General features: G+C 38.1%; 1 protein-coding gene and 1 long non-coding RNA gene across 2 annotated transcripts in view; both read right to left on the bottom strand.

Annotated features, from left to right (window-relative positions):
• Positions 1-4159, bottom strand: part of LOC144016950 (uncharacterized) — an 87884-nt gene extending 83725 nt beyond the window's left edge. Inside the window, exon 1 of the long non-coding RNA XR_013283042.1 lies at positions 3942-4159. This is a non-coding gene — a long non-coding RNA (uncharacterized LOC144016950). The remainder of the gene's footprint in view (positions 1-3941) is intronic.
• Positions 1-19224, bottom strand: part of LOC144017967 (CUB and sushi domain-containing protein 1-like) — a 454419-nt gene that overhangs the window by 392171 nt on the left and 43024 nt on the right. The gene's annotated exons all lie outside the window — the stretch shown is intronic.

Genomic DNA, 19224 nt, shown 5'->3' with positions numbered 1-19224 from the left:
AAGATTCACGCCTATTTGGGAAAGGGAGTGCGAGAGAGGAAGGAAGGAGGAAAAAGCGGGCAGGAGGAGCTGCAAAGGATGAGACGGTGAGAGAAAGACCCAGAGTGAGGAAGAGTGGTGGGGAGGGGGGGGTACATTAAATCAGATGCGAGTGGAGGAAGTCATTTAGTTAAATTTAGCCATCGTTTAGAAACGACAGCTCAGCTCAGCACCAGCCTAGTGGATGCCAACGGACGCCTGCTGACATCCACACGAGGAAACGACAAGTGGGGAGGAGAGGAAGGATGCAGGGAGGAGACCAGAGAAGAAGAAGGGCGAGAAAGGAAAGGACCAAGGAATAAGAGGTGAAGAAGAAAATGAAAGAAAAGGGAAAGAGGTAAGCAAAAAAAACGGAGAGGAAAAGGATGGAAATGGGAGGAACGCAGAAGAAAGCAAATAAGTTTGAAGTGAAGGTGAGGGAAAGAAAGGATAAAGGTAAAAGAGGGGAAGGAAATAGAAAAGAATGAAAAGTAAAGGATGCACAGGAAATGGAAACGACCAGACGTCAATTATAGGAAAAGAGAGGAGCTGTGTGACTTCACGCCGTTGTGTCTTAGTCAGTGCAGTGACGTCAGCTTTTTAACAAGATTGGTGTCAAATCTGGCCTCCCTCCTGTTTCCAGTACAGGAATGGACGACCGCAGAGTTTATTACAGAAAATGTGGATTAACAAAAAATAAATAAAAATCTAGAATTTATGTTGATCACTTGGACAAAAGGATGACTATTCAGCCCAGCACTATGTACTATAAGTTACACTGTGTTCCAAATGAGGCATGTTTTTGTCCATTTGCCTAAGCATTATGTGATTTATAGTGATCCCCCCCAGAATGCTCAAACAGTGTTATGAGGGCTGCACAATATCAAAAAATATCATCATTGCATTGTCTGTGCAATACACAGACATGCAAGTTTCATATGTGGATATGTATGGATAGATAGATAGATAGATGGATAGATGGATAGATGGATAGATGGATAGATGGATAGATGGATAGATGGATAGATGGATAGATGGATAGATAGATAGATGGATAGATGGATAGATGGCTGGATAGATGGCTGGATAGATAGATAGATAGATAGATAGATAGATAGATAGATAATTGAATGATTAGCTAGCTAAATAGATAATTAGCTAGCTAAATAGATAATTAGCTCGCTAAATAAATAATTAGCTAGCTAGCAGATAGATAATTAGCTAGCTAGCAGATAGATAATTAGCTAGCTAGCAGATAGATAATTAGCTAGCTAGCAGATAGATAGATAGATAGATAGATAGATAGATAGATAGATGAATAGATGGATAGATAGATAATTGAATGATTAGCTAGCTAAATACATAATTAGCTAGCTAAATAGATAATTAGCTAGCTAAATAGATTATTAGCTAGCTAGCAGATAGATAATTAGCTAGCTAGCAGATAGATAATTAGCTAGATAGATAGATAGATAGATAGATAGATAGATAGATAGATAGATAGCCAATGTTGTTACCCTTTAATCAACAGTTGAAGGAGAAAGTGTGACAAATTATTGTTATTACTGTATGTTTTTATAAGATAATATAGTGCTACTTTTGTTATTATTAAATAGATTGCAAATTTTGGGTGTTTTTCTGGGAGGGGGGCAACTGGTATCAAGTTACCATTGTAATACGAAGCAAAGTGTATTTTATTTAATTGTATTTAATTTTATTTTTTCAGTAAACTGTAAAAGGAGCTCAACAAAAACCTAAATGTGCACGTGAGTGTCATTTATTGAAGCCCAAAACGAAAACTAACCTCAGAAGGAAGTGCAGATGTTTAAACCAAATTCACCCTTCGCTGTAAATGACCATGCGGCAAGTTCAGAATTAAATATTAATTGAAATGTTAAGCTTTACAGCTCCTAATGCACAATATTGACTAAATTTATGCAAAGCCTAATGTAGAGGGCAATTGGAAAACGCCATTTGTTTCTCTGGTGAGCATGCAGGAGGACCTCCTGTGCACAGTTACAAATGACAAATCACTTTTCCCGGAGAAAGAAAATGACTGGAAAGGGTATAAATACAAGAGGCCAAATTGCCTTTATCATGAGATGTGGCCTAACCACTGTTGTAATTATGCCCGGGGCAAAGTGGGAAATCACAGCAAAGAGACGACCATTCCATTACAAGCCAGTGTTGATGGCCATCTAATTTCAAGCAGAGAAACCAAGCCACCAAGAGCGGCATTGCAGTTCAGCAAGACCGTTTGCTGCGATGTAAATGGTCTGACTTTCTACATTTTACAGCAGGCACTGGCTTGTAATTATGGAAAAAATCCGACCGGTATTTGCAGCTTATGTCACATATAGCGTTGATGATATCAGTATGAATAAATGTGTACTGGATGGAGATATTGTTGCTTCAATAAAATCAAGCCCTTTCAAGATATAACAGAAATGCAATGAAAAAACAAGGTCATGACAAGTTTAACGGTGATAAGCAGCAATTTACTTCATATTTCATCATTACTACATCTTTTATGCATTTCTGAATGTACGATTTTATATATATATATATATATATATATATATATATATATATATATATATATATATATATATATATATATATATATATATATATCCTTTGATTTGAAAATAAATGACACGGCATGTTTCTTTTCACTGTATGTCAAAAAATGAAAAATGATTCATATCCAACAACTATATTATGATATATATATATTCAATTGAAAGAAAACCTAAACAATTTTTCTACGTGCACCTGCCAATTTGGTGACAGAAAGTAGACGAGACCTTAGACCAGCTTGGAGCATGTCTAAGTTGTGGCACAGGTGGTGTAATGCTAATTTGGTTAATTTGATTGAGGTACAGGTAGAGATTTTGCGCCCACTGATATGTATGGTTGTTGGAATCGTATTTCACTCATAAATATGACAGCTGCATCAAACCCGCTGAATCATTGTAGAAACCAATTTATTGAACGCATTATTATTATCATCATCATCCTCATTGTCAACTTTACAGCAGCCCAGTCCAACTTTACATCATCCACCTGTGGTGTCTGCTCGCAGTTCCTTATAAATGTACTGAGCCCGCCTTGATCTTCTGTATGGACTATTTCTGCTTCCACAATGCCAAAGACTGTGTGCGCCTCTCCTGCGCTAAATCAAATGGGAATGAGCCGCTTTAAGTGGCCAGGAAGTAAGGCAGTTGTGTTCACTCCCACAACGGTGTAAACAAATCTTTCTACTTACGCCTGTCCATGAAAACAGGTTCACCTGTCATGTGCTGAAGGTTGGATCCCAAAGCGCAGACACAAATAAGATTTTAACTATTTCCTCACATCGAGAGCCGTGGAACAAACTTGACTAGACGAGAAACAAAGAGAGTTGCACAGAGAGACAGTGGTAACAGAAGAAATAATTCCACAAACACACACACACTTCTCAGACCGCTACTACAGACAGTGAAGCGATCTGATTGGTTGTGACTAAGTAAAGGATTAAAGATTGACATCACAAAGCTCTTGACATCACGTAGCATCACATAGCCTAAAACCAGTTGGAACTAGATGTTGTCACATCAGTTCAAAACAGACACTTATTACATCAGTACATAACAGACGCTTGACCTCACGGTCATGAACCCAAACTTAACAGGTCATGAACTCCAACGTGACCCAGACATGACATCATCCATGTGAACAGACTTGCACTGGGCATGAAAACAGAATCCTATAAGTGGCAAAAAAAAATCTGTGCTCAATAACTGTCAAAATGTTACCCATTTGCATTGTTTTGTACCGTTTACAAATGATTCATATCAATTTTGAGGAATCACAATCTTCCGTGCCATGCTAAAGGATCACAGCATTTGAAATTACAAGAAAAAAATGGTGTAGCGACTAACCTTGGGTCCTGTAGTCGCCGTGGATGGAGGTGGGTGATGTTTTTGACACGCTCGACTTATTCAATAATTGTCCACAAAAAAAAAATAGCTTCAATGATTTAAACCAAACCAAAGGTAGCATGAATTATGCTGCTAACTCCACAACTGAAATTCTATCCTTATAGTCAATGTAGAAATGCAATGTTTGCGAGTGCTTGCGAGTGGTAAAAACCGCATGACCTTCCACTCCCCATCTCCCAATCACCGACACCTGTGCTTAAAAAGTATAGGGAGGAAGGGTGGAAAGGTTCAGGTAGTGCCTACACTGCCACCTGTGGTCATCTACTGCGAATAGCAAAAATAACATGTGGCTCCTACAAATGGTAAGAATAACTTTCTTCAACTTTTTTAGCAAAAGGAAACGTTTCTTTCTTACTTCCTTTTGTCATTTACCGAAAACGTGTTCTTATTACCATCATTCTGATGATATTCTGCCTTGATAAGCGATCCCCGCGTGCGTTTCGGTGCATGGAGGGCACGCGAAGGTGCTGAAACCCGCTTTTGTCGTGAGCATCAGGCTGCAGCTAAGGCTAAGTCTTAGATAATAGCTCATTGTGTGCTTCCCCTCAACCATCAACAGATTAGCGGCATGTAGACGCAGTCTCTTCCTCCCTCCTCATTTACCTCCACATTTCTACTCCCACCTGTCAACGCTCCTCTTATCTCATTTTTTCTTCTGAATAAGCCGACTCATTCTACACTCGACCCTCTGCCACATCTTTCTATACCAGGGGTGTTCAAACTACGTCCCGGGGGCCATTTGCGGCCCGCCGTCCATTTTTCAGTGGCCCGCGACATATGCTAAAAATGGCCAAAGGGACCGCGATGAAGATGAAGACATCTGGGTGAGTGTCTTAAAAAGAAAAAGTAAAAAAGAAAAATGGCATTTGACTCAGTTCAAATAAAATAAAAACAAAAATGTTTGGAGATGGTCAAAGTAAGAAGGGAGGGTATTAAAAAAAAACACAGGTGCTATTAAAGGTTATTTTAGTCAACCAAAACTAACAAAAAAAACTAAAATTCAAAAAACAATTTCGTTAACGAAATAAAATAAAAACGAAGATGCTTTAAAAAAAAAAAAAAAAAAAAAAACTAACTGAAATTACATTTTAGGTTTACAAAACCAACTAAAATAAAACTAACTATAATTATAGCAAAAGTGTTCTTCGTTTTAGTCTTTGGTCATTAATTGAATGCATGAGCCTTTGGGGATGATTTTAAATGTGATGTTTAGTAGATTTATTTTGATACAAACCGGAATAATGACGCCCATGGTGTTTTTTAAATATTGCACACAAGTAATACGCAAAAAAAACTAAAACTAATACTGAAACTAACTAAACTAAAAGTAAGCATTTATTAAAGAACTAAAACTAATACAATAACTAACAGAACCACCCTGAAAACTAATTAAAACTAAATAAAAAAAAAGAAAAAACTCAAAACAAAATAAAAACTAAAATGAAAAATTGCAAAACTATAATAACCCTACTGCCATATTACAAATAAATTGGTTTATATACTGTAGCATTTTTCGAAATATGCAAAAGCACAAATAAATTATTTGTACAATTTTTAGGACTAAACAATTTCTCTTCATAACATTATGTGGCCCTTGCGTCCTTCTGATTTTCTGTATGTGGCCCTCAAATGAAATAGTTTTCTCCCTGTTCTATAACATATCGTTTATAAACATGTCCTTATATTCCCTAGGCATCTTCTCTCTTCCCAATGCTAGCAACACACAGACAGAATTGTGTTCTTTCTCTCCAGGCCTCACTTCATAGTCACTAGGGCAAAATATTTTGTTTTGTTTTGTTTTTTTTGCTAGCGACATCTGACATTTTGGAGAAACTGGAGAGGAAGAAATGACAGCTGAAAGTCACAATGAAATAACAACAAAGGCAAACGTAAAGAAAGGGGTGCAGGGTAAGGTGATGGGGAGGCGGTTCGACGCTGACTGACAGTGAGGGGAGGAATTTTTGGATGGAGAGAGAGAAAAAAAATATGGACATGGCGGTGGAGGACACAAGAGGAGAATGAAGAGACCGACGGGAGGGTGTGCAGAGAGGGCAAATTGTGACAGGAGAGTTATTTCACTGCTCATATAGACATCTCAATGAAAATGCCAACAACCTAATCAAAGGACTGGAAAGAGCAGAGAGAGAAGAGGAGAGAGAGACATGGAGGGCAAGCGGCGAGGAGAATATAAGCCGGAGTGAGGAGGAGGAAAGTTTACGAGAGGGGAAGTACAAGAAGCCACGGGCAGACTTCGACGAGGAGGACGAAAAAGAGTTGGGAGCCATTAAGAGAGAGAAAGGACAATTGGGAGAAATGAATGGAAACATGAGGAATGATGAGTCATGAAGGGAAAAGCTGTGTAAAGATATGACAAGGGAAAGAAAACAGATCGAAAAAAATTGTGACGGGCAGAATGTGCGGGAGGTAATGTGACGTCGTGGTGGGGAAGAGGACAAGAAGTGTCTCTTTCAAGAGGTGCTGCTTTTAACGGAAGAGCCCGCAAAGTGCAAGGAAACGTCACAAAACGCACGCTCACAATGTGCGGATTGTGTGATCATCCAAAATGTACAGTGCTCTTGTTTTCCTGTTTTCTCTCAGGAGTGCAACGACTCGTTTGAAAAGCACACAATTACATTCAAGCTACTTCCCGTGTCATTTCATAACCATCATCGCGGCACTCGTGTACTTTTATCATCCGTCTAATTGCTCGCTTTTATAGAACGCTGGTGTCATTCTGCCAGCATTGCGTTATGTACTTGTTCATGTTCTAACTCTTGTTTTCCATGCTGTACCTGCCCAGTAAAGTACATAGCAACCGTTGTCGAGGAAAATGCTCTAAAAATGACTTTTATTTACCTTCCTACAGTACCAAATCGCTGGCATCGGTGATCTTGCAACACAATACAAACATGGTCGGCATGTGCCATTAAAATGCAGCAAAATCCATTCAAAACAATCAGTGATAAACAGCATTGGACGAGTTAGTTTATTGACAACTTCTTATTTGGAAGTAAATTGTTATAATACAATATTAGAGTCTAATATATGCCAACGGTAAATGTCACTTTTGAGTTATTTTCAGTGAAGCAAGTGCGCAATGGTGATTTCAAACAATGCAAAAACAAGATTACTGATGACAAAATGAAGCAATGACTTTTTTTTTGAATGCCACCTTCTGTTGCTCATTATGATTAACGTGGCAAATTTATGACGCTGCTATAATGATTGACATGTAAATGAGTTAATGAGAGTTTTGCGAGTGAAAAGCTGGCTTTTTATTTATTTTTCCCTCTGGTGTCAAGGTCTGAATTTTTATTTATTTTTTTGCTAATCTGTACCCACAGTTTAGTAATCTGTACCCACGGTTTAGCTCTTCTGTGGCGTTATGTAATACGCATGCGCACGCAACGTTCTTGTGGTTGCTTGACAGCTATATTAGCAGCGAACGGATGTTTTTTTTTGTTGTTGTTGTTTTAAATCTTAAACTGTAGACTAGTTTTGGCAGCTTAACGATGCATTTGGATGAATGGATGACGGAAAGATGAAGTTTCTTTAGCCAAGTATGGCGTATTAATTGCGGAGCACAACAAAACACGTCTGCATTTCAACAGCCTTCAGGCTAAACACGGAAAAGAAAGAAAGAAAGAAGAAGTGTTCGAGCGCCTCACAGTGGCACAAGCGCAACATTACACATCTACTGAATACATAAATCTACAGTTTAAGATGAAAAGAAGAATCCGTTCGCTGCTAATACTGATGTCGAGCAACCACTCGAACGTTGCGTGCGCATGAGTATTACATAACGCCACAGAAGAGCTAAACCGTGGGTACGGTTTAGTACGGTTTACTAAACTGTGGGTACAGATTAGCAACAAAAAAAAAAAAATCAAACCCTGACACCAGAGGGGCTCCGTACTAATGCAACACTAAAATTACCCCTGTTGCTAGTAATAACTTTTGTCATACATTGTGAATTTTATGCAAGAACATTTTTTCCGTTTCGCCTATGTTCAATCAGACATTATTTGTTGCTAAGATACTCGTTTCATGGGTCGATCCACTTTTTTTTTTTTTTTTCCTTTGTGTTTGTGATTACGGTTTTGTGCCCACCTGAAAACAAATCATAGTGAGCATAACATTCCAAAACATGCAGTTTGAGAAAGGTAGCGTGTGTAATTTGGCCATCACTTGTCAAGACTGTCGTAAACGTAGATTTGATTTAATGGCCTGTAAAGGACACAGCAACAAAGTGTTTGTGTGAGCTCTAGATTGGAGGGGGGTTTTTTGTATTGTTTTTTTAATCACCCAGGCATTTTCTTGACAGCCTCTTTGGCCTGTTGATAGTTAAGATTCGATTGTTACTGTTGAGAGATAAACATGTGGGGACTTGCATGCATGAGGCTTTTACAATCTTTTCTCTTCAATTTCTAACTAGCCTCGAGACTGTCGCTCCTTCCATCTTCATCTCTTCCTTAACCACGTCCCCGCATGCTTTACCTGCCTCTCTCCCGCTCTCCATCATCTTTGACAGGGTGATAATGCTCAGGCTTTAGACATCAGCGGGGCATGAAAACCCCGAAAAGCTTCCATTTTAACAGATATTACATTTTAAAAGGTTTTTAAAATCATTTTCCACCAGTCATCCATCAATCCATGTTGACAGATGATGCTGTTCAGGGTCATGGAGCCAATCCCCGGTGACTTTTGGTGAGAGGTGGGGTACACCAGTTCATCACAGGGCACAGACCAACAACTATTAATGTGCAGCAATATGAAAAGTCTTCAATTCAACTAGCATGAATGTTTTTGTTTTTGTTTTTTTTTACTTTCTGCATCTACAATAAAACATTTAGTGATATTTCATGGAAATAAGATAATTTACTAAATCACGTTAGGTGAAAATCCATGATAGAACATGTATGCAATTTGATTTATTCTTATATAGTTTTACCTAACTTAAAAACGTTTAAAAAATAAAAAAAAAATAAAAAATAAAAACACATTTTAAAGTATCCTATTCTATAGTGTCTGTTTTCATTCTCTGGCCGTCAAGAATTGGGAGATAAAATCATAACATCCATCCTTTGATGGAAATGTTAGCATAGATGTTACTGCTACACACAAGCAGCAACACATGCTATACAACTAGAGTCCAATAATAATAATAAAAAAAAGAATTTAAAAAAATAAATAAAATCAAATAAAAATGTTATTTTTGGAAAACTATAATAGCGTAAGCCTCCAAGTTTATCTTACATATCCTGCGAAATGCAAGCGACAGGCTAACGGCAGTTAGCATAGACGTAGCAGTAATTACAAAACTTCAAACAACTGCTACTTTAACGCATGAAGTAGCAACACAAAAACTTGAGTAAAAAACAAAACGAATTAAACATTTATATTTAAAGAACAAAATGTTAAACAAAAAACATATAATAATGTAAGTCACAAGATTAAAACTAACCTATCATGTAAAATGCAGGAGACAGGCTAACAGCGATTAGCATAGATGTTGCGGTAATTAATTACAAACCTTTAAACAATTGCTGCTTAAAAACGAAGTAACAGCACATTAAAACAGAGCATAACATAATACCAGCCTTTTTGCTCTGTAGGAGCAATGACTATTATTGTTGGCACTTTTTGTCTCTTCTTCTTGCTGTTAATTATGTTGCATCTCTTCCTGTGCTGCCCTGCATGTGGTATTCCATTGAAATAATGGAACTCTAACTTTGGACTTACCTGTGTATTGTAAAAACTCATTAAAAAAAAATATGCTCACTTCAAAATCTGCGCTGTAGGTGGTTCTCAGTACCTAAAGTTGAAAACAAGCACTTAAACAATTATAGTGTGCAAAGTACATTTCCTTGTCCTTTGGGACCTTAAAACTCATTGCAGCTCCATCTCAGATCTTGTAAACACATTGAAAATAATCGCCTCTCCGGAGTGGACGAATCTCTCACTTAGTCACGTAGCCGCTCTGTTACACAAGCAATTCGCTCAGCAAGTCAGTCAATCAACTTAACAAGCTGTCCATCATTTAGTCAGTCAATCCGCTGAAATCCGGACAGTACGACAGCCTGCGGGCGCGGGACTCTTCCTCTTTTCCTGTCGGGCTCCACCGCCGCAGCACGTCGTGCCACGGGACCTTTTCTGCAGCGGCGCGAAGACGTTTTCACAAGCTAACATCTATTAACGCCTTCCTGCGTTCTCCGTCTCTCCCTCTCTTTCTCTTGCTCACGATCATACCATCTCCTCTTCCCTTTCTTTGTGTACAGTAAAATATCGCTTCTCGTTGTTGTTGTTGCCGCCCCCTTCTCCTTTGCCGGGTCCTCCCGTTGTCGGTTTAAGACTGCTAGCGACCATTACCGATCATTAAAAATGGATAGAGTATGAACGACACTCCTAGGAACGATTGCCTGTGGCTAATACATTTATATGGAGATGTTACACTACTCGCACATACACGCGCTCAGTTCACAAACAGCTGCTAATGCAGACATGCATTAAAGTGATCACATAACACCTCCAACAATAAACACTTGTTTTACGTGCGTACATGCAGAGTGCAGAAAGCTCTCCTGAGAATGGTGGATGGGCAGCTCAGTACATTTTCTTGATCATCTACGGTCAAAACGTTTTCCTTGGATACAGAGAAATTCAAGAATTCATATTAAACGTGTTAAAAAAAAACAAAAGAAACAATAAATCAAGCAGTTGGTATTATCATTTTGTGTTTTCTTGAGTTATTTTTAACATCTGGTGATAATGCAAGCAGTTTGGGATGTTTCATGATTTTGGGGTGGCCCACATTATCCCATTAAAATAGATACGCCCCCTGTAATGAAATCACCATTTTTAATGCAGAGTTTACTTGAAGATCTTAATTTATCATTAATGTGATATGATACTGAGGACTCTGGAACTTCCTGGGTGGAGTTTGCATGTTCTCCCCGTCCCTGCGTGGGTCTTCTCCAGGTACTGCGTGGCAGGTTAACTCATTCACTCCCAGCCATTTTCACAGAAGCAGTCCCGTCCGCTCCCGGCTGTTTTACTGTATTTTGACTGATTTTGCAAGGCCCACAGAATATTGTGCTCTATTGCTATAAAGGCATGGAACCTATCAAAAGAAAGATTAAAGTCTCTTCTTTCATCAGGAAAAAAAGTATGTTTCTATCTGTTTCCATTTTGCAGCAATTAGCATTAGAAGCGAGCTAAGTTTCATCAGTTTTCACAAATCTATTACTGCCACCTGCTGGCCGTTTGTGTAATAACTACCATTTCTGCAACCGTTCTTTGCAATTGAGAGGCTGCATCAAAGCCTTCTGTATGCTCTAGCATAAAAAAAACAACGTATAAATAAGTCTTTGGGACACTTAGAATATTAAAAAAAACGTATTTACACGTCATTGGGAGCAAATGAGTTAATTGGGCGCTCCCAAATGTCACTAGGTGTGCTTGTGAGTGGGGATGGTTGTTCGTCTCTGTGTGCCCTGCGATTGGCTGGCGACCAGTTCATGGTGTACGCTGCCTACCGCCCATAGCCATCAGAGAGAGGCTCCAGCAACCCCCGCGACCCTTGTGAGGAGTAAGCGGTTCAGAAAATGGATGGATGGATGTGATATGGTCACAAATCAGAACTAGACACAAACAGGAGAAAGTGGAGTTAAAAATGTTTGCTTCTGAAATGAAAATGTTCATTCATTCATTCATTCATTCATTCATTCATTCATTCATTCATTCATTCAATTACACAGAGAAATGTTACTATTTTAGTTGTAGGTTTATTTATTTATTTATTTATTTATTTGCATCTCCAGAAAATCTCTTTAAGTTAAATGTATTAATTATCAGATGAACCGCATCCAAGGGGCATCTTGGAGTCGCGACCACTCCCACTTTTTCGACATCCGCAATGGTGTACCAATCTGATATTCGTATTATCAGTCTGAAATCAGCAAAAAGAAACATTATCTGATTATATCGGTATCCATCCAAAATCTACAATAATTATTTCATATACAAGCAGTTGTTCCCACAATATACTGAATGCAAAAATAAATTATTCTGAATGTACTGAAGTAAACTTGGAATTGCAATTATGCACTTCAAAGAGTATAATTTGTTTATATTGGCTTTATTAGGGTTATTTCTCAGGGCCCTTTCATTTATTTTAAGTGCAGTACACATACTCACGTTTGAGGCTGAATACATGAAACCCAAATGTTTGGAATAGATGAATAGTATTACTTGATCAAGTCTCTTTCATTCATTTTCATTTCATACTAAAAAAAAAAAAGAAAATTAAAGGATATTTCATTCCTGCTGATACCGTATCGATATATGTATCAGACAGTACGCTAGGCTGCAATGTCGGCATCATAACAGAAGTGAAAAAGTTGTAAGTTGCTCCAGGCCATGTCAACAATTATTTTTTTTTATATACATGCTGAGGGCTGCTACAAAATGGGAGGTGAGCCACAAATGGGCCCCTGGGCCGTAATTTGGACATCCCTGATCTACAGAAGGTCATTATCTACTATATTTCAATGGGCTGTTCTGAACTCCTGTTTTCATATCACATTGAGTCGGATTTGTAAATAAAACTCACCTTCCTCTTGCTGACGTTTTTATTTAGCCAGTAACTAGTTGAGACTGACTCAACAGCGCCCCCACTGGTTGTAACTAGGTACTGCGCTGCATTAGCCTAAAGGACATTTTCCTCCTAATTTGTACTCTCGGCATGTTTTGTGCACACAAATAAACGCCACGTCCTCTACATGGACTTGCGTATGAAGACTTTTGTAAACAAACAGACAACACTCACGTAAACAAATTCCACCTTGCAGCATGACATGAATACGGCATGCAGGACGGCTCCATCTTGCACGGATGCACTCGGAGCAGAAGATGTGCGTAAAGCTTGCACATGGTCGTTTACACACACACACACAAAAGAACATTCAAGCATCAAACAATCCTGTAACTATCCCCTTCCAAAACACTCACACAGATCCGACCCTGACCTCAAGCACTTTGCCTTTGAAGATCGACGCTCGCAGACTGCCTGTCCTTTAAAATGATTCATCGTCTGTCAAAGTTTCACCTTTTTTTTTTTTTTTAAACAAAGAACACGAACAACACACTTTGCCGTCCAGTGAAGCAGATAATATGAGAGACAGCTGCATTAAAATACTGAACAATTCAGATAAGTAGAGTCCACGTTAATTGAATTTAAAAAAATAAAAAATAAAAAAATTGGGCCTACAAGGAGGAGGATGTGGCGGTAAAGGACGGGAGGTGCTTGTCAACGACCGCCAAGATAGAGACGCTCCGGAACAATAGAAATCTTGCGCGAACCTGGAGTGTAATAATTACTGGAGCTGCGTGTATTTCCCTCTGCATGTTTCCCCGTCTCGCTTTCTCCCTAAAAATCACATTAATGGATGAAAGTAGCTTCTGCTGCTGCTGCTGACTCATTGCTTTGAAATGGAAATGTAACTTATTGCCTCCATATGTGAAGTGCGGTCACGCGCGCGCGCACGCACAAACACAGCGTAGGTGTGCGGTAACAGTGTCTCACTCGTACACACACACGCATACACAATGGCCTTAAACCACGGGACTAAGTGCGGGAAAAGCTAAAATAACACTAATGTGACATTAACAGACACATTAGCCTGCTTAATGTTAGCCCGCGAGCCAGCCATTAGCCTACAGCTTACACAAAATGCCACGCTAACAAAGCAAGACGGCTCAAGCAGCAAAAGTGCTTCAACGAACAAGCACATCAAGCGCTCGCCTTCAGCTCTTAAAGCCGTTAGGTGATACCGTTGTACTCAAAATCACAGGCAAAAGTGTCTTTTGGCGACTCCCCGTCACGCTGACCCCCACACGCGTAATCACTTGATCGGTAACAACCCAAATTTACTTCAGCAAGCGGGCCCGAAGACGAGTGACGGCGGTTGGACGGCCGTATGCTGATAACGGCCATCTTTTCACATGTCTGACTTCCTTGCCAGTTAGAGCCCTCATTTGCATGCAAATGAGAGTATTTTGCACCTTTACGCATCATGAAATGGATACGCCAGTGGCTGCATCAGATAAGATATCCACATGTTCACATGAGCAGCTGTTTTCAACAGATTTACACATTTTATTTGCCGATACTCTTCAAGGGTGTAAGTTGTATTGACATGAAAAGCTCCTGGTTTTTATGATATGTCGAACATTTTGGTGGGACTCCAAACAACAAATGCATGAAGATGTGTCACAGATGGCCACAATGTATCCATCCCATCCGGACGTCGTTTGGTTTGAATTTTCTCATTTCTCATTCCAACATGCCATTGGGATGAGTTTGTCTACCTAGTAGGGAAACTGGTCTATCATAATTTCACAAACTTTTTACAATTTTGTGACTGATTCATCTCTATTTTACAAGGGAATTTTGGTCAATGGTAGGGATGTTCGGTACTAGTACAAGTACTCAATTCTCAAGTAGTCACCAATACCAATTAGGGATGTAACGATAAACAAGATATTAAAACTGCCACAATATCGTCGGCGTCATTTTCACGATATTTAAATGCAACACATCTGTTAAAAATGTCAGGTTGATTTCTATTTGTGCAGTTCTAGCACCCTCTGGTGGCTAGTTTTTTTTAGTGCATTTTTAATTTTTATTATGGATGTTTTGGCCCTTTTATGTTTAAAATCTACACTAATTGTCAGATGAAGGGGAACATATTATGCCTGGGAAGCAAGTCAATATGTGGAGGAACTCAATGGAGGAACTCAACAACATAACATAATAATAATAATAACATAATCCATCCAATTTAACACGTATTTCAAGACAGCAAATGGAAGAAACCCATCAACAATTCATCGCAATATTAAGGGCACTGAAAGAATTAAACATTTTAGTCTTTCTGCCCTTAGGGGAAAAAAAGCTGAAAACTTAAAACGTAAAAATAAGAGGTTGCAAATAATGATTCATGAATGGAGCTCCAATTGGCAGCAAAGCAGCCAATCAGTAAAAATGCAATGCAATAGAATACATTTCTGTTGATTTAGTTATGTTTAGTATTTAGTTATGAAATGATGGCATTAAATGAGGAGAGACAATATGCATATTCACATCACAAGTCAAAATTGGAATTAGGTGTCGTACAGCGCATTCATTATGTGCCATGTCTGCACAGTTAACCCATTTACTCCCAAAAACGTATAAATACGTTCTATTTTAAATAGTACCATGCTGTATTCATACGTTTTGGCTTTGATGCAGCCTCTGAACTGAAGAGAATGCTTGGATCAATGGTAGTTGTTACAAAAACGGCCAGCAGATGGCAGCAGAGTATAAGAGATCAAAAAGCTCTTTTCCCTACAGTTTTAAACAGATTTGTAAATCATGATGAAACTTAGCCATATTCTAATGCTAATAGATGCAAAATGGAAAAAGATAGAAATTACTTTTTTTTTTCCTGATGAAAGAAGAGGCTGTAATCTTTTTTGTTAGATTTATCGCAATAGGACACAATATTCTAGGGGCCTTGCAAAATCAGTCAAAATCCAGTAAAATAGCGAAAATGTCCTGGGAGTGAATGAGTTAGGGATGACTGACTCCTGATCACATTTTTTTTTTTTTTTTTTTTTTGCAACCTAGTCAAGTCACTTGATTTGAAGTGACGGCTGATAGTCAAAACCTGACAGTCAGACAGTGCATTTGATTTTGTCCATCATAAACAATACATTTGCATCATTATTTAGAATCATACGTCTTAATTAAATGCATGACTCACTGCAGCTGCATAATTTATGGTAAGTGTTCGACTCTGCTCATCTGCAAACAACGCTATTGATTAATTGCCTCGTCAAATGCAGCCAGTTTGAAAATGAATTCACGCTCGTTTGATTTCTATTTGAATGTAACTTGTTTAAATGTTGAACTTTTGCTGAGCTGTCATTCTTTCAACTCTGACAATGCCGCTAGTTCAGTTTTGTTTGCAGTATCCTTCAGCTTGAATGTTTCGACATCTCACCTTGTGCCTTGTTTACTTCAGCAAGTTTCGGACATGTCACACAAACACATTCTTGAGTAAAATAACAATAATAATAACAATAATAATACTGACAAAAACAAATAAAAAAAAACATTCTTTTTACCAATTAGCTGAATATTGCGTTATTGTCCCTGATTTCTGACATGTGATCGTATCAGCACAACTCCATGACACATAAACAAAGCATAAGCAAAAACAGTGCAGTATATTATTAGCTACGGGAGACCGGGGCTTGTTGTATCACGGGTAAGTTGTCACGTTGTAATTTTCTTCTCCACCAGAGGGCGCAACGAAAAAAGTGGAATACTAGTTTTCTTCGTATAAATGGTCAGATGTTGTGTACTGTGAGAAGAGAATACCACATTGTGAGCTGACATGAGTGCCAGTTATCTGTTTTGCACAACCCAAAGTAAAACTTTTCAACTTTATACATTTTGAAACAGGCGTCATACAAATCATGTGGAGTCTTTAGAGGAGAGATTCAGGCATCTTGTCATGCCTCAGTCACTGCTCTGTTTTAAGCTAAATTTAAACTAGAGGAAGTTTTAGTCAACATGGTCGTTTGGGGAAACTTGTCTCAATCATTTTGGGGTTTGTTGTCACATATGCAAAGAATGGGCCAATAAAAAATGCACCTCAGGCAACTCTTTTGACTTATGCTAGAATTGTTCTTCCGATGATGAGACTAAATAGTAAGGAAGGTTTGCTAGATTTTGTTTCATTGTTTAAAAATGGATTTTCCAGTTGTTATAACTACAGTATGCTCATATGTCAGGACTGGTTTAAGTTTCATAATGAACCATCCATCCATCCATTGCTTTATTTTTGGAAATTCAATTTAATTCATCTCACATTTCCAGTGTAAGGGAAGCAAATCAGGCATTTGAGGCTGAGAGCTATGACCTATATGCCAGCAGTTTCCGAAGTAGTTTAATGTATTTCATAATATTTTATGTTAAAGTTTGCTCAATGACTGTGGTAAATTTTCAAGATCAATGATAAACAATTTATCTGGCTGGAAAAGCAAACAAAAAAAACAAAACAGGAGAACAAGGATACTTTTGTCCTTGTTTTATTAGTTGCAAAATCCAATGTGACATCTTACCCCATATGGTGTGACAACTTACCCATTGGTGGGGCAACATGTCACATGTTCACTCCCTCTATTTGATGGCTTATAACTCTGCTCTGACACAAAGTATGAAAATGACATGAATACAAAAAGTGTACCCAAAATTTTGGTCTTTCCTCTGGTAGACGTTTTGTTTATATATGTTGTATTGTTTCCAAGCAATATATAAAAGTATAAAAAGTGATACAACTAGCCCAGGTCTCCTCAACTTGCATACAGGCGTGTTGAGCAACAAGCGCACACTAACTTGTATGTGTAATGAATTTGCCACCAAAATACACAGTGTCATTTCTTCATACCAGAATATATTGCAGCCATCAACACTAGTGGAAATGATGGCACTCGCTTTATTAGAATTGGTAAAATATACCATAGCTGTTGATGTTCTGCAGCAATTTGTCAAATTGAATTTGGATATTAGTTTTCATGGCTATCGTGTAGCCACGCGGAGCAATCTTTCATTATGAACGCCAGGCGAGAGGTTCATTTCATGCTTATTTTTAGAGCTGGCTGAGTAATCCTGTGTTATGAAATAACCCTCCGCTCCCACCACAGCGAGGCGTCTGCACCAAAAAGCTACAGAGAAACAGCAACAAACTGTTGTGTCAAAGAAGCGACATTAAAAAGCTCGCCACCAGCCAATTGCAACAACTTTCAGGCTCTTCACGTGTGCTCGCAATTTACAGCTCAACAGACATTCATACTGGGGATTTGAACCTTTTTTGCGTACTTAATGCCGGAAGTATGCAGACATTGCTTTGAGGCAAAATAATCACATTACTGTAGGTCAATTGGACTGACTATGCAATGCAATAAAAGGATGTTGTTTTTTTCTCAGTAGTTACTATTAAGTTTGGTGAGAAACCGCTCGGAATGGGCATTATAGCGAATTAACGGATTAACTAATTGTGAAGATGAGAGTTCTGATGTTTGTGATTGCTTAATCAAAGCTTGGAGCTTCAAAACTGGATTTGCCACCTGACCATCTACAAGCTTTCTGAAGCACGTTCGTGATTCTAATCTTCTGAATCGTGAGGAACGATGATGCAGCTGTGAATAAGGAAGGAGTATTCTATCAATAAATCATTACTTTGTCATCAAAAGTAATTTCTCAGTCTTGTTTTTGTTATTTTGTAGTTTGAGGTGTCGCAAAAGCTAACAATGTTAGCATCAGGGTCACATGTTTATTGTCACGAAAAGCTCATTTTCTCCGTTTTTTAAGTCAGAAACCAATTTTTTTTTGTGAAACCAACCCATTTTTTCCTCCTGGTGAGTCGAAAACAGTGGAAGATAAGAGTCTGCTCTTTGTTTTGGGGGATAATTTTGTCACAGAACATGATAATGGTCTTGAAAGATCAGTCAAAATTAGAGATGTTGGATAGATACCACTTTTTCAGACCGATACCGAGGAGAGTACTCAACTCTTGAGAAGCCACAGACACCGATTACTACTAATACATGCAATCAACCCCCCCACCACCACCTCACTGTACCAAAAACAAAAAAAACAAAAAAAACAATGGCAGATAAATTTCAAGAAAGACCTCTCAACCTAGCATTTGCTCTTAAAATTGCATAAAATTAATGGCAATTTTCTATTCTTCTCATTTCTAATTTGGAGTTCCTGAACGTAAAAGAGTCACAAGAGCTTTGCGAGTACCAATACCTTCAATTAAGGCTCATATCAAATCAAAATGCTCCAAAAACAGCTGGCAAAAGGGGGAACTCCGCTTTGAAAGTGTCTGGAAGTGAATGTGTTAGCAGAGTTAGCCAAGTAGATAAAATTAATCAACCACTATTCTTTTTTTTTTTTTTTTTTTTTTTTTTTTTTTTTGGTGGTGATGATGTTTCCATTAATTTATTTATTTGAGTCCGACTTTTAGGTTTATACATACATATATATATATATATATATATATATATATATATTTTATTTTTTATTTTTTTTATTTTTTTTATTTATTTTTTTTTTAACCACCACTATTCACATTTTGACCCTATTTAAGTTTTATTTATTTTAATT

The sequence above is a fragment of the Festucalex cinctus genome, chromosome 4 (genome assembly GCF_051991245.1).
Source record: "Festucalex cinctus isolate MCC-2025b chromosome 4, RoL_Fcin_1.0, whole genome shotgun sequence".
Lineage (NCBI taxonomy): Eukaryota > Metazoa > Chordata > Actinopteri > Syngnathiformes > Syngnathidae > Festucalex > Festucalex cinctus.
This window is presented reverse-complemented; position numbering and strand designations above follow the sequence as displayed.